Below are 16,546 nucleotides of genomic sequence, written 5' to 3' on the forward strand. Positions count from 1 at the left end.
GGGAGTCAATCATTCCTGGTGGAGCAATTGAGTGTGTCATAGAAACGACATTACAGAGAATTCAAATAAATTTCAAACTCTGAAATCGGTTACAATTTCAGGCAGATTGTGTACAGTGGGCATGGTATTTTTGTAACGTTTGTCTACCTAAAAGAGGAACGCAGTTTCTTTAGGATTGCAGAAGCAATAGTTAATGGAAAAGTTTTTTTGTGATGGAGTAATTTTGCCAAGACCGATTTTCGTTCATAAAGTTTCCCCTCCGAATACCTTTGTTTTCGTTTATGACTTCGTTTTCGATATTCCCCTGCATTTTTTTCATTACGATAACGAAGTTCGTACGAGAGTTCGTGTGTCTCCCGAGAGTCTCCCCATTACTATCATATTTTGAAATACAAACACTTTCATTAATTTTTTTTTATTCTATCATTTCTTTTAAAACTAATAATATCTATTCTACGAAAACGAGACTGATTAAAAACTGAAAAATCCTGAATACTACTTCTAGGATAACATGTAGGATTTCAGAAAGAATAGGGTATTTAGGGATTAACATATAGGATTCGCTATACTTTGCCGTTCTCATCCTGTCTTTTTTGTCTGTTAGCTGTATGATATACCAATCCATCCATTCGATGTTTTAAAATTCGCTCAACTTAATCGGAAACTTTATACATATCCTACATCTAGCGGTAAAGAATGAAACCCCACCGCAGATTTTATTATAGCCGTTCTAGTGTCGCAATATTTTTTCCCGTTCTAGTTTCGTCGCTTAAATATGGACGTTCTAGTGTCGGGCGGGCGTTCTAGTGACGCATGCGAAATCCATCTAGCGGTAAAGAATCATTCCCCGCTGCCGATTCTTTTATAGCCGTTCTAGTGTCGCAATAATTATACATGATTTCCCGTCCTAGAGTCGTTGTTAAAATATGAAAGTTCTAATGTCGCAAAATCCGTCCTACTGTCGTAGAGAAATTTAGAGGTTTTCCGTCCTATTGTCGTTACTAAAATGTGGACGTTCTAGTGTCGCAGCGGAATTTAGAGGTTTTTCCGTTCTAATGTCGTGGCTAAAATATGGACGTTCTAGTGGTGGAAGGGCGTTCTAGTGTCGCGTTCTAGTGACGCATTCGATTAGTCCTTGTGGTTATTAGTCCCAATGTCTACATGCCTTTTTCCAGCGTTCCTAGCGTTCCTAGCGGCGGAGGGCTGCAACTCGTGTTTTGACGTCTGGCCAGGCTTTGATGAAACGCTCACCCGCGCCTGAGCTAGCTCACTGCTGCGTTTTAAATTTCAACAGTGCTTTGAAATTGTTACTTTTTGTCTTCGTGTTTGGCGAAGATGACATCCTGCATCTGAGATCTAAATAGCTACTTTAAAAAATAGGTAAAACTGCGAAACGACTCTTTTTTCCGTATTTTCGTGAGTAGCTCTAGCCATTAAAAGGTTTCCCCACCTAGGTTTTCCTCGTTCTCGCCTTCAATTTTTCTGTGTTATTTGATTTGATTTGTCTTTTACAACAAAAACTTAGTATGAGGGTAAAAATGAAGACAACACGAGTAGAAGTGAGCTAGCTTTAGCGGGGGTGAGCGAGCTCAGGCGGGGTTGAGCGCGTAAACGGTACGGTACCCATAGCGGCTAATGAATAGATAGAGAATTTAATTTACTTAAACATACTGGAAATTGAATAAGATCCTATGATATAAAGGTACTAACAAGGCCGAAAACTACACTTTTTCTGGCATAAAAATCTGGGTATAAAATTTCATAACTTATTAAAAATTTTAAAACTCAACGGAAAAGAGTTAATTTTACATAAAAATGACCGCATCGTCAGGCCGCAACAACATATTGAAAATTAAGCAACTTTCTTTGGCTTATAAGGTACGAATAGGGGTAAAAACGCCAGCAGCAGAGCGCGCGGAAGTAAAAATTCTTTGGCAGTCGATTACGCATAAGTTTGTACATATAAGGCTGATTCTGACTGCATATTTAGATTCAGCGTAAAAAGTTGAGTCTATGATATAATTTTCATTCATTTTGGCGGTAGCCTGCGGGAGTTATTAGTTTACGACTTGTTTTTTTAAGGGAAAAAGCGCAGCAACTTGCATACGTTATCAGACTTCTTTCGGAATAAAAGTTTGATCTCAAAAAATTTAATCCCGCAGGGTTTTATGATCTCGACGTAATTTGAACACGCAACCTCCTGATCTGGAGTCAGGCGCGCTACCGTTGCGCCACGAAATCCTGATTTATAATAAAATTTATATTATACTACTTGCGGAAGATTTTTCAAGAAGTAGTAGATCCGGTTGTAAAATTGATTATCACCCGATTAAATTTAGTCTTTTGAAAGTTTCAGCCTGAGTAGTCAGCGGATTTCTTACTTTCTCAGTGGATATTTTCATCGCCTCAAGCCTTGGTTTCCATACTGAAAGCTGACCGGCTTGGGTGTGGTCGACGGCTACAACAGACGGGACGTCGTCGTTAATATTCAATCAAAAATCATTAGTATGGTCCAGCATCGATGGTTTAGTGGTAGAATGCTCGCCTGACGCGGGCGGCCCGGGTTCGATTCCCGGTCGATGCATTTTGTATCATGCATCATGTAGAATCTACTCATTTAAGTTTCGTTGGATAAAATCCTTGCGCACAACCTGTGCGGACGGAACGTAGTGGTGATGGAAGCAATCTCTTTTCGGCGGACTCTATTTTTTCGTGCCGTTTTTGTGCATGTTAGTTAAATTTCCTTTGATAATACCGATTTGCGAAAAAACTATTTGTAGGAAAAGGGGTAAAAATGATTTCCATCTTAAGACTCTGTGTTTGCATTTTGGAAACCCGAGATAGTTATCGGTTCAAACTGGTCCCAGGTGTAGTCGTAATCGACATTCAGACGCAAACGTTCGCCTTTTTCTAAACTAACTGTTCCCGTACGAAATTTTTAGCTAGTTCTATACTAGAATATAGCTACAGAGTTAAAGGTATATAGCTAGGAATTTTCAGGTCAAAATTTTTAAATTCCACATTGGGAATTTTAGAGTAGATTTAGCATTCTAGATTTATTTTTCTAGCTATAAATCTTAGATTGAAGGCAGATTTTCTCGCTGCCTTACTTAATGGAGAAAAAGATCTTTCCGCGCGCATTCCCTTTGTTAGCTGGGTCACCCATCCATTTACTGATTTGGAGTTTTTTGCTGCACCTCCTTACTTACTGTTGCTGGTTGTCCCGATCTAGTATCTTTTAATATATAATTAGTAAAAAATATTTTATGCTGTTATAATTGTGTCGATAGGCCTATCGCGTACGGTATGGTGAGCTAGGTAGAAGCTTAGCGCAAGCTTCGGAGAGCAGGCTCCCATAATAGTGTTAGCTTCCAGGAGGCAAGTTAGATTTGCTCCGATGCAATGTAACGGATTTTAACCGAGATGCAAGCTTGGCTATTGAAAAATAGCTTTAAGCTTTATTTGCGTAACTATAATTTTTGCTTACGTCCAGTAAGCTAGCCTATAGTGTAAAATATTCGTAAAGCTTATATTTGCATCATCGCATTCCACAACCGAGCCGTAGCTTGTATTAATCTAGCCTATATAATTAACTTAATTAAAAATACTTTGATTTTAATTTAACTCAAGATTTGTAGACACAATATACAGTATTGATGTCACTCTAGATTGTTCCGTGGCTTTAAAAACAGAATCAAGGGGAAAAATTAAGGCATTAAGGGAAAATTCACAACACGACTGGGAAATACGTAAATTAAGCAACTTGGCTTTAAAAACAGAATCAAGGGCAGCAAATTAAGGCAATAAGGTTAAATTCACAGAAGTATGAACAACTAGCGGACAACTAGTGGGAAATAGACTTACGTACGTTTAAGAAACCATAAAAACATTTCCCACGGCATGAGAGGAATTGAAACACGTAACAATCAATCAAGAGCACAAAATGGCAGGACACGTAAAATGTACGCTTACAATAAACTTAGGCTGTTTCATTTTGTTCTGTTTGCTGGTTGTTATCAAACATTCTGTTGTTATTAGTAGCTCCACCGCCAAATATGTCATCTTCAAGGTTTTGATGCTGCCTTTTAAATTCTTCTTGTTGGTTTTATAATGGCTATTCACAAGCTTTGCGGTAATGGCGGCCTTAACTTTTTCTTTGGGTAGATCATTGTTGTGCCATGCCTTCCTCCTCGGAAGAATGAAATCTAAGAAAAGTGAAAATTAAGTAAGTGGAATTAAAAAGCTATTCAATAGAATAACAACAATAACTAATAAAAAAAGATCTTACTGGTCATAGAATCTATGATAGAGACCGGGAACGGCTTCTTTGGCTTACTGTTCGGGATTGAACGGCATGCACGACCACTAAGAGAGTATTCAGCTTGCTCTTGGGGCAGGATAAAATAGTCAATTAAAGTTCCCACCATTGCATTGAGCGAATCCTTCGATTGAGCTTCTCTCCCGTAACAAATTGCATCTCGGAGAGTATTGTACTCGATCATAATGTCACCATCGAATGGAACCTATACATCAAATATTGGCCAAAATAAGTTAAAAGATAACATTAAGCCATCAATTACCATCAGCTTAGCAGCAGATTGAGAAGGACTCGCAGATTGAGATTGAGTAGGCCCCCTAGAAGGTAACGCTTCCGGTCTTCTATTCAAGTTAGAAATAGTCATTAAGATCTGAGGAGAATATCTTTCATTTCTAAGAAAAAAAAACATATTATTAAAGACTTAATTAGGATTTAATTTTCTCAATTCCATACGCTGTGCTAACTCTCGTGGCTCTTTGTACCACGAACGAAGATTTTCCATAGTATCTGCCAGTTCCACATTTTCTTCTTCCTTTTTATTCAAATCTCTTTTAAGTTGAGTAATTGTACCTTCAAGTTTCCTATTTGTGGACTTCAGATCAGTAATTTCCTTTAAAATATAATTTTTAAGAAATGTAGTAAATGTCTCCTATTGACACATTAAAGACAAATGTTTACTTCAACAAGTTGTTTTTCTGCAGGGTTGGGTTTGCTTTTCTTAGCTATTACTGGAAATGATGCTTCTTGAGTGTTGTCGCCTTCAGGATACACAAGACTCCTTCTTGTCTTCTGTTTTGTGCCACGTAGCTCATTTGCATTCTTCTTTGCTGAAGATTTATCAAGAATGTGCTGCTGTGTGAGTTGAGGAGTTTTCTTGGTTACCTGTAAGGATTTTTTTTTTGAAAAACGCGGCGGACCTTCGCAAGAAGGTGTAGGCCGTCAATTGTATTTAGGATGGCGTTTTGGACACATACATTATATATAGATCGTTGCTGATCTTCTGATTTCAGATCATGTAGGGAACATTGTTTATTGGGCTAATAGAGATTCGGCTCAGGGGCATTTATTCACTGGGTTGTGAGAGAAAGTTGGTGCTTTGTAGATAGATATAGCTTTCAAACTTACACGTGTGACAAGATACGCTATCGGGAGGAGGGAGTTGAAGTTTTTTTGAGATAGAGAGTATGCTAGACAGAAAATTGGGCAAAAATAGAATGGCTGTGTGTTTTAGGGGGTGGGGCTAGATGTGATCTAGACGCTTTGATTTTACTATAAACTTTATGAGTGCTTTGATTAGGGACAGGTTCTTTCCAATAGCGGAGAGGGTGGGAGGCCAGATTTTTGTTACTTGGAAGCATTTGTGTCGAAAGATTTGACGGGTTTCATTAAAGATAGGGCATCTGAACATGAAGTGAGTAACTGATTCTTGATTGCGCCCACAACTGCACATCAGAGAAGCGGCGTGGGTGAAACGGTTGAGGTAGAGATTTAGGCGGCAGTGGCCTGTGAAGAGCTGTGCTGCCTGATATGGTATGTTGAGTTCTTCTATTTTATCAGCCGTAGTTGTGTTTGGGAAGAAGGCCCAGGTGAGGCGTCCTGTTGAGCTGCGCATCCATTCAGTGTCCCACCTTCTTCTTGTGATATCAGCTATGGTTTTCTTCATTTGCTTTTTTTCTGCGGTTGTGATCTGATGGCTTGCTTTCAGTCGGCTGCTACCTTCGTTGATGATTTTGGTTGCGATTTCGCTGGATGATGGAGTAAAGGATTGTGCTTCTGCTTTCGTTAGGAACTTATACGTCGTTATTTCTTGTATTTTGTAGTCCGCTGGTGTTAAGCCGGAGAGAACGAGGCTGGCATCGGTGGGTGGGGTTCTGAAAACTCTGAGTATGAGTATGGCTATTCTTCTTTGGATATTTCTTAGTTTCTTCTTGTTTGATGGCATGAGGGCTGCCGACACCCACGCCGAGCAGCAGTAAGTCAACATGGGTTCGATGACGCAAGAGTACAGGAATTTCAGTCGTTTCCTGCTTAGACCCCAGCTTAATCCAAGACATTGTCGAATTGCGTGTGTTGTTCTTAAGGCCGAGTTGCATTTGTTTTCTATGTGAAGATTCCACTTAAGTTGAGGGTCGAGAGTGAGGCCAAGAAAAGTTGCTTGCTTTGATGGCGGGACTGTCACTTTCATGATCTTGATTGTGGTGGAGAAAGGAGTCCTTTGTCTCTTGCGCCAGTCAAACATGACAAAGGTTGATTTGCTGGCGTTGATACTCAATTTTATGGATTTTTGCCATTTTACAATCATGCTGCATGCAGTCTGAACGTTCAGATCGGCCCGGATCGGGTCTGCGTCGGAGCAGCATACTGTGAGGTCATCGGCGTATGCTATGAGATATGTAAGAAAGGGGAACTTGATGTCGAAAACAGCATCCTTCAGCGTGATCCATAGGAAGGCCGATAGAACACTACCTTGCGGACAGCCCGTCGGGATGTTTGTCTCTAGGTCTTCGCCGTCGATAGTGATTTTTCCTCTCCGTTCTCTGAGAAAGTCTTTGATTGTTCTCACCAGGTACATTGGACATCCTTTGTTTATCATAGCTGACAGGATTGCCGGGCTCCAGGCGTAATCAAAGGCTGATTTGATGTCCAAGAAAGCCGTCGCTGTATATTTCTTTTGTTTAAAGTTTTCTTCGGTTTTTCCCGTGGTATTTAGAATGCTAATAGGTCGATAGGCTTCCGGAGAGAGGTATGATTTCTTCCCAGGCTTCGGAATTATACAGACTCGCGCTATCTTCCATCCGCTTGAGAACCAATTGTTGGTTAAACCTGCATTCAGAATATTTAAGAGTCGATGTTTTATGGCTGGGTAGGCGATAGTAATCAGTTCGCAGGAAATTTGATCGACACCGGCTGCGGATTTCTTCTTTAGTCCGTCTAGGGCTCTCGTTTGCTCCGCAGGCTGATTTGGGAAGATGGTGTTTCTTCGTTGCTTACGCTGCGTTCTGTTGTTTCCTTCTCCACATGTTCTATACTTGTTAAATGTTCTGCTTTCGATGGTGGATCGAGCTTTATTAGGTAACTGGCCATCATTCTTGTGAGCTTTCCTGGATCGCTTTCTAATTTTCCGTCTGCTGTCATAAGCGCAGTAAGTGATCCTGTCTTGTGCTGCTTTGCTGTTATAGTGCGGATTGCCGCCATCATGTCTTTGTTAGGTTCTCCGTCCAGAATTTTCTCCATGTCCGATTCTTTTCTTCTTTGAGGCTCTTTTTAAATTCAGCTGCAAGCTTTTTGTATGCTGTTTGATATATAGCTGTGAAATTTGCCGTCTCGCATTTCTCCTTTGCTCTTCCCCACCTTCTACAGTCGTGGCTGAAAGTTTGTATACCTTGTGCTCAAATATACGCCTTTTTACTCTGTATTGGCGGGTAGTGTGAGCCTATCACAAGAAAAAGGGGTTGTTATTTGTGCGCATTTTTCCTTGTTTACCCAAACCCCTCTACCCCCTCTTTTCTTAACTCTACCCTTTAACATCTTTAACTATTTTACCGCGAAACGGGAGACGGTTAAGCAACCCTTTTACGGAACGCAAAATGAAATTTACGAACGCTTGATTAGCAAGAGTTCTAGAATTAAACCGTGGCGTGACAGAATAGTGGCAATTAATAGAATCTGTCTATCAGCCTTATTCTGTATTCATTTAGCGTCAGGTAAAAGGGTTGATTAACCATCTGCCGCATCGCGGTAAAATAGTTAGTGATGTTAAGAGGAAGAGTTAAGTAAAGAGGGGGTAGAGGGGTTTGGGTTAACAAAGAAAACTTTGAACAAATGACACCCCCTTTTCTTTGCTTAGTTTTCTTTTCTAGTTTTCTCTAACCCATATTTCTTGTACTGTTGTAATCACATCTTCCTTTTCATCGTCTGTCAGAATTGGACTCTTAACTGAACTAATTGTCCCTATACCAGGTTCACCAACGGTAAAATAAAAAAGAACAAACATATTTTGGGCAAACTAAATAAATATGTTTTCGTTATGGGAACAATTGAGTGTCGATGGCTAGCTAGATTGAAAATGTGACGGATGAACGAGACAGCTAACAGTTTTGGAGGGAAAAAGCCGATCAGGAACAGGGTTGGCAGAATTAATTTTACAAATAACCTCAAATGGTTAAAAAAAACTTTTAATATTTAAAAAAGAGACTAATAACTTCAAAACAAAAATAAAACATGAAATTCAGATTATTATTATTATAATTTTGCAGCGTAATTTAAAAAATCGTTTTAACAGATTTTTAACAGATTTTAAGTGTAACATTAAAATGGCAGGGAATGTTAGTTTTGGGTCATCGAAGTGGACTAAGAAAAGGAGAAACAAGCGATTAGCTACTGAGGATTACAACTAACCGATTGATCTGTAAGTCTGTAACTGAATATTTATCTTAACCGCAAATAAATAAAAAGAAACTGTAGACTATTGTAAACTGTATATTTTAATAAGCGATGAATGAGTATAATCAAATTATTACTTTTATAAGTAATGTTGAGCCATATATATATAGGAATGACCAATTTGAACTATTACCAGACAAGTAAAAAGTATGCTAGTCACGGTTGAACTAGCTTGAAGTACATTTTTAAATATATTTTACCTAAAATGCACCATACTTTTAATTATCAAGCATCCGCCTACCTTACAAAAAGACAAGCAAATATGCCAACTTATACTTAGTTCTGGATTGCTTGCCGCTCGCTTTGCTTTAAGTATTAAAAATCAAGTTTTGTACTTCGAAGCATTGCAAGTATGGGCGTTGCTAGAGTTCCGTCTCCCTGTTTTATCAGAATCGAGTTAAACTTTCCGCAAGGTTTTTTCATACTTGTGGAGCTCTAACCTAGTACCGCGCAACCTTGTTACAAGTTTATTTTTTTGGACAAGCTTGATGTCGCGTACGGGATACCTTCACATAGACTTCTAATTTCACTAATAAAAAACTTATATAAAAACAAACCATTTTTAATATAAAAAAATATTCTCTAAATTTCACCTTTTGCCCATACCTATTATACGTACCTACAACGCGTAGGTTTTTAGGTTGTAAATAAAAAACAATCAGTAGGCCTAATTATTTTGTGTCTGTGCCTGACCACCCCACATGCCGCATTTGTTTAACCTCTTTTTAATATCACGATTTATTTCGATCAAATTAAGCGAAACCCTAGATTAAAAATTCAATACTAGAATTAGCTGAAACAGTTAGGAAATATGTTAAGGGGAAAAATTCGAGCTGATTTAAAGGTTAATAATTTCAAGCCAGATCAGATGTTGAAAAGAAGAAACCAGCCAAATACATTTCCAGGTTAAGGATACATGAGTATTGGGTGAAATGGACTCCAATTAAATGTTAATTGTCGGTAAATTCGTTCGACATTGACTGTGTGCGACCTCTATATTTCAGCTGCTTCTCAGCAAACAAAAGAACAACAAAAACGGGGGATAGGTGAGATATGGCGCTCAGGTGGGCGGACCTTTCCCTTAGACACATCAGATCTCTTTTCGCTCTCGTTGTGCAAACATCATGTCGGATCCCGAACAGTCGAGCGATTCTAGCTCAAATTCTAGTAGTTCAGGCTCCGACTCATCAAGAAGAGGAGGCGTAAAGAAATTTCGTCTCTCAAGTGAAAAGTCAGCTAGTTTGGCCGACTGGGTCGTATCGGGTTTAGATGACACTCGAGCGAAAAGTGCTAGAGAGGCCTTTAGACCCAAACTATATAAAGAAGAACGCCAACCTGCTGATCAACCCCAATCTAGATGATGCATTCTACATCCGGCTGAAGGCAGTTAAGTCATCTTCGGCAGCCAAAACCAACATCGACCCAATCGAGAAAATCTACAGGAACCAAACCTTTAAGATACTTGACTTAGTCAAGCCCATCATGTTTCTAGCAAGTCAGCTCAAGAAGAAGAAGAAATCCCGAGCCGACGCCAAGGCGGTCAAAACAGCTCTGAAGCTCTGGGCGGTGGTGTACCACGACATCACGAACGCGCGACGCCGCAACATTCTGGCCCAAATCTACCCACAGAATATTGGGCTGCTAGACGACAAGGCTGTCCTGCCAACGGGTGGGGAACACCTCTTCGGTTCGAAGTTCACCCAGGCCCTGGTCGAGCAAGTGAAAACTCTGAACGCTCTCGAAAATGCGGGAGGCCCTCGCGCGTCCGGATCTAAAGGTGGCCATGATCAACGCCAAGCGAATCGCGATTTCAGCCACCCTCCTTCATCTTCAGGCGGTCGCTATTCCAATTTTAAAGGATCTCGGTATGTCCAATCTATTCTCTTTTCCTATTATGTTTTTTTTTCTCCTGGACGCATAGCGCGTTTTATGTTGAATTGTCAAGACCGGCTTTCGATCGGTGGAATTTATCAACGGTGGCCCAATATCTACAACTAAATTCTATTTGTGATCCCGTCCAACTCTCTATTCAGCCAAAGGGGCACCTCGTTTAGACACGCAATTCGGGAGCGGATTGGCTCACCAAATTGAACTTGAATGACTCATACTTGTCCGTCTCAATTTTTCTTTTTTGGAAGGCCTTTTGAAATTCCTTCAGTTTAAATGGGGGTTGGGGCGTTTTTCTCGAATTCGTGCCCCCCCCCCCCCCCCTTCTTTTTTAAACTCAAAGTGATGGGCGTTCACCAGACTATTAAGGGGAGTGGTAACCTTCCTGCGGAAGAACGACCTTCGCCTCGAATTTTACCGGGATGAGATTTTAATCTCGGCGCACTTGTATAGCCTCAAGTATAGCTTTGCCCCAGCACACTTCCGTGCTCTTCGGATCCCCCTAGATCCCAAGCCGGATGATCATCTGATCAGGTCGAGAGAACAATTACGTTTCGGAAGAGGCTCGTAGAAGTCCTTCTCGGGTGGTTTCAAAGGCAGATTTTACATCTGGCCGTCCGCTCATTTTTTTCCCGACGGCGGATTTGTCCATTGCGTCGGATGCATCCTTTTAAAGAAGGGAGGGGGGGCAGTATGGAACGAATAAGGACTAGGAAACTAGCCGAGATTGCCCTAGCAACACCACTGACCTAACCCGTCCCTGATAGAGCTAGCAACGGAAATTCCGCTCCTTCTCTTCCCATCCAAGTAGGCTGATCTCCCCGTTGGGGGAGGGTCATCCATTGACAGGAACGAATCCATCTGTGTTATCGCTCGGTGGTTCTCCGGAGTTGTCTGGAAGAACGAGCCTTTCCGAAGGAAATTATCGAGCTCATACTGGGAGCAATTCAATCGAATACGCACCCTGCATACCAGTCCGCTGAGGTCGCTTGGAGCAGTTGGTGTAATCAACGGAACCACAATTCTCTGTTGTCTGGCGTCAAGGAGGTATTAGCTTTCCTTGTTAATTTTCATTCCAGCAAGAGCTGCAGCACGGTGGGAAGGAACCCTCCGACAACTAATCGCACGAAAGAGTATTGACGCTTTTTAGACGAAATGCCGATTTGGTGGCGCATCCATCTTACACAGTCCAGCAGGGCTCCCACGAGCTCCAAATTTCAATCAGGCGTTGGTAACTGTCGACCATCAGGGGGTCTTATCTTATATCTTGTTATATCTGGTTATATCTTGCTTTAAAGACACAGTCAATGTCGAACGAATTTACCGACAATTGGTAAATTGTTCGAGCGAGCTTTAGCTCGCGATGAACAATTTGGATTGTTGGGGGAATGGAGTGAAGACATTAACTGTCTTCTAACCACCCATCCCGCCCACTTCATTCCCGTTATCATTATTTTATTTAACTTGAATAAGGTGCAGCATCCGTTTATTGACGGCCCACTAATTCCTCTTTCCTTTTATCTTTTTGCTAGATCCAACAAGGATAGCCACAGATCCAATTTCGACCTTGGCTCACCCAATCCCGCCAATAAAGGCGATCAGAACAACAACAACAAATAGGCCATTTGAACCATGGATCGCCTTACACATTTTCCGTTAAGCCAGATCCACAGTTTGTTTTGCTTCCAATTCTGATGTGTCTAAGGGAAAGGTCCGCCCACCTGAGCGCCATCTCTCACCTATCCCCCGTTTTTGTTGTTCTTTTGTTTGCTGAGAAGCAGCTGAAATATAGAGGTCGCACACAGTCAATGTCTTCACTCCATTCCCCCAACAATCCAAATTGTTCATCGCGAGCTAAAGCTCGCTCGAACAATTTACCAATTAATGTCACTAAAACACTAGTCTACAGAATTTTCTATGAAAATGTAACTCTACGTGTGACATTACTTTAATGATCTCGACATGATTTGAACACGCAACCTCCTGATCTGGAGTCAGGCGCGCTACCGTTGCGCCACAAAATCCTGAGTAATAACCCAATTTATATCATGCTACTTGTGGAAGTGCAGAGTATTTCAAGAAGTAGAAGACCCGGTTGTAAAATTGATTATCACTTGATTAAATTTAGTCTTTTGAAAGATTCAGCCTGAGTAGTCAGCGGATTTCTTACTTTCTCAGTGGATATTTTCATCGCCGCAAGCCTTGGTTACCATACTGAAAGCTGACCGGCTTGGGTCTGGTCGACGGCTACAACAGACGGGACGTCGTCGTTCAAATTAAATCAATTATCCTTCTTATACTCCAGGATCGATGGTTCAGTGGTAGAATGCTCGCCTGCCACGCGGGCGGCATGGGTTCAATTCCCGGTCGATGCATTTTGTATCATGCATCATGTAGAATCTACTCATTTAAGCTTCGTTGGATAAAATCCTTGCGCACTACCCTTGCGGACGGAACGTAGTGGTGATGGAAGAAATTTCTTTTCAGCGGACTCTATTTTTTCGTGCCGTTTTTGTGCATGTTAGTTAAATTTCCTTTGATAATACCGATTTGCGAAAAAACTATTTGTAGAAAAAGGGGTAAAAATGATTTCCATCGTAAGACTCTGTGTTTGCATTTGGGAAACCCAAGATAGTTATCAGTTCAAACTGGTCCCAGCTGTAGTCGTAATCGACATTCAGACGCAAACATTCGCCTTTTTCTAAACTAACTCTGTTGTATATTATCCCATTCCCAAAACTTTAGTCTCCTATACCTACAGTCGACATTTGTTGAAAAGAAGAAACCAGCCAAATACATTTCCAGGTTAAGGATACATGAGTTTTGAGAGAAATGGATTCCAATGAAATGTTAATTAATGTCACTAAAACAGTAGTCTGCAGATTTATCCATAAAAATGTAACTCTACGTGTGACACTTCTTTTTTTATCTCGACGTGATTTGAACACGCAACCTCCTGATCTGGAGTCAGGCGTGCTACCGTTGCGCCACGAAATCCTGAGTTATAATCAAATTTATATTATACTACTTGCGGAAGTGCAGAGTTTTTCAAGAAGTAGTAGATCCGGTTGTAAAATTGATAATCACCCGATTAAATTTAGTCTTTTGAAAGATTCAGCCTGAGTAGTCAGCGGATTTCTTACTTTCTCAGTGGATATTTTCATCGCCACAAGCCTTGGTTTCCATACTGAAAGCTGACCGGCTTGGGTGTAGTTTTTTGCTACAACAGACGGGACGTCGTCGTTGATATTCAATCAAAAATCTTTAGTAACATCATGTATCGATGGTTCAGTGGTAGAATGCCCGCCTGCACGCGGGCGGCCCGGGTTCGGTTCCCCGTCGATGCATTTTGTATCATGCATCATGTAGAATCTACTCATTTAAGCTTCGTTGGATAAAATCCTTGCGCACAACCTGTGCGGATGGAACGTAGTGGTGATGGAAGCAATCTCTTTTCAGGGGAATCTATATTTTCGTGCCGTTTTGGTGCATGTTAGTTAAATTTCCTTTGATAATACCGATTTACGAAAAAATTATTTGTAGAAAAAGGGTAAAAATGATTTCCATCGTAAGACTCTGTGTTTGCATTTGGGAAACCCGAGATAGTTATCGGTTCAAACTGGTCCCAGCTGTAGTCGTAATCGACATTCAGACGCAAACATTCGCCTTTTTCTAAACTAACTCTGTTGCATGTTATCCCATTCCCAAAACTTTAGTCTCCTATAACTACAGTCGACATTTGTTGAAAAGAAGAAACCAGCCAAATACATTTCCAGGTTAAGGATACATGAGTTTTGAGAGAAATGGATTCCAATGAAATGTTAATTAATGTCACTAAAACAGTAGTCTGCAGATTTATCCATGAGATTGTAACTCTACGTGTGACACTTCTTTTTTGATCTCGACGTGATTTGAACACACAACCTCCTGATCTGGAGTCAGGCGCGCTACCGTTGCGCCACGAAATCCTGAGTTATGATCAAATTTATATTATACTACTTGCGGAAGTGCAGAGTTTTTCAAGAAGTAGTAGATTCGGTTGTAAAATTGATTATCACCCGATTAAATTTAGTCTTTTGAAAGATTCAGCCTGAGTAGTCAGCGGATTTCTTACTTTCTCAGTGGATATTTTCATCGCCACAAGCCTTGGTTTCCATACTGAAAGCTGACCGGCTTGGGTGTAGTCGACGGCTACAACAGACGTGACGTCGTCGTTGATATTCAATCAAAAATCTTTAGTAAGATCTTGCATCGACGGTTCAGTGGTAGAATGCTCGCCTGCCACGCGGGCGGCCCGGGTTCGATTCCTGGTCGATTCATTTTGTATCATGCATCATGTAGAATCTACTCATTTAAGTTTCGTTGGATAAAATCCTTGCGCACAACCTGTGCGGACGGAACGTAGTGGTGATGGAAGCAATCTCTTTTCAGCGGACTCTATTTTTTCGTGCCGTTTCGATGCATGTTAGTTAAATTTCCTTTGATAATACCGATTTGCGAAAAAACTATTTGTAGGAAAAGGGGTAAAAATGATTTCTATCGTAAGACTCTGTGTTTGCATTTTGGAAACCCGAGATAGTTATCGGTTCAAACTGGTTCCAGCTGCAGCCGTAATCGACATTCAGACGCAAACATTCGCCTTTTTCTAAACTAACTCTGTTGTATGTTATCCCATTCCCAAAACTTTAGTCTCATATACCTACAGTCGACATTTGTTGAAAAGAAGAAACCAGCCAAATACATTTCCAGGTTAAGGATACATGAGTATTGAGAGAAATGGATTCCAATGAAATGTTAATTAATGTCACTAAAACAGTAGTCTGCAGAATTATCCATGAAAATGTAACTCTACGTGTGACACTTCTTTTTTTATCTCGACGTGATTTGAACACGCAACCTCCTGATCTGGAGTCAGACGCGCTAACGTTGGGCCACGAAATCCTGAGTTATAATCTTATTTATATCATACTATTTGCGGAAGTGCAGAGTTTTTCAAGAAGTAGTAGATCCGGTTGTAAAATTGATTATCACCCGATTAAATTTAGTCTTTTGAAAGATTCAGCCTGAGTAGTCAGGGGATTTCTTACTTTCTCAATGGATATTTCATCGCCTCAAGCCTTGGTTTCCATACTGAAAGCTGACCGGCTTGGGTGTGGTCGACGGCTACAACATACGGGACGTCGTCGTTGATATTCAATCAAAAATCTTTGATACAGTCCAGCATCGATGGTTCAGTGGTCGAATGTTCGCCTGCCACGCGGGCGGCCCGGGTTCAATTCCCGGTCGATGCATTTTGTATCATGCATCATGTAGAATCTACTCATTTAAGTTTCGTTGAATAAAATCCTTGCGCACAACCTGTGCGGACGGAACGTAGTGGTGATGGAAGCAATCTCTTTTCAGCGGACTCTATTTTTTCGTGCCGTTTTGGTGCATGTTAGTTAAATTTCCTTTGATAATACCGATTTGCGAAAAAACTATTTGTAGGAAAAGGGGTAAAAATCATTTCCATCGTAAGACTCTGTGTTTGCATTTTGGAAACCCGAGATAGTTATCGGTTCAAACTGGTTCCAGCTGTAGTCGTAATCGACATTCAGACGCAAACATTCGCCTTTTTCTAAACTAACGCTGTTGTATGTTATCCCATTCCCAAAACTTTAGTCTCCTATACCTACAGTCGACATTTGTTGAAAAGAAGAAACCAGCCAAAAACATTTCCAGGTTAAGGATACGTGAGTATTGAGAGAAATGGATTCCAATGAAATGTTAATTAATGTCACTAAAACAGTAGTCTGCAGAATTATCTATGAAAATATAACTCTACGTATGACACTTCTTTTTTTATCTCGACGTGATTTGAACACGCAACCTCCTGATCTGGAGTCAGGCGCGCTACCG

The sequence above is a fragment of the Daphnia pulex genome, chromosome 10, assembly GCF_021134715.1.
Source record: "Daphnia pulex isolate KAP4 chromosome 10, ASM2113471v1".
NCBI classification, from domain to species: Eukaryota; Metazoa; Arthropoda; class Branchiopoda; order Diplostraca; family Daphniidae; genus Daphnia; species Daphnia pulex.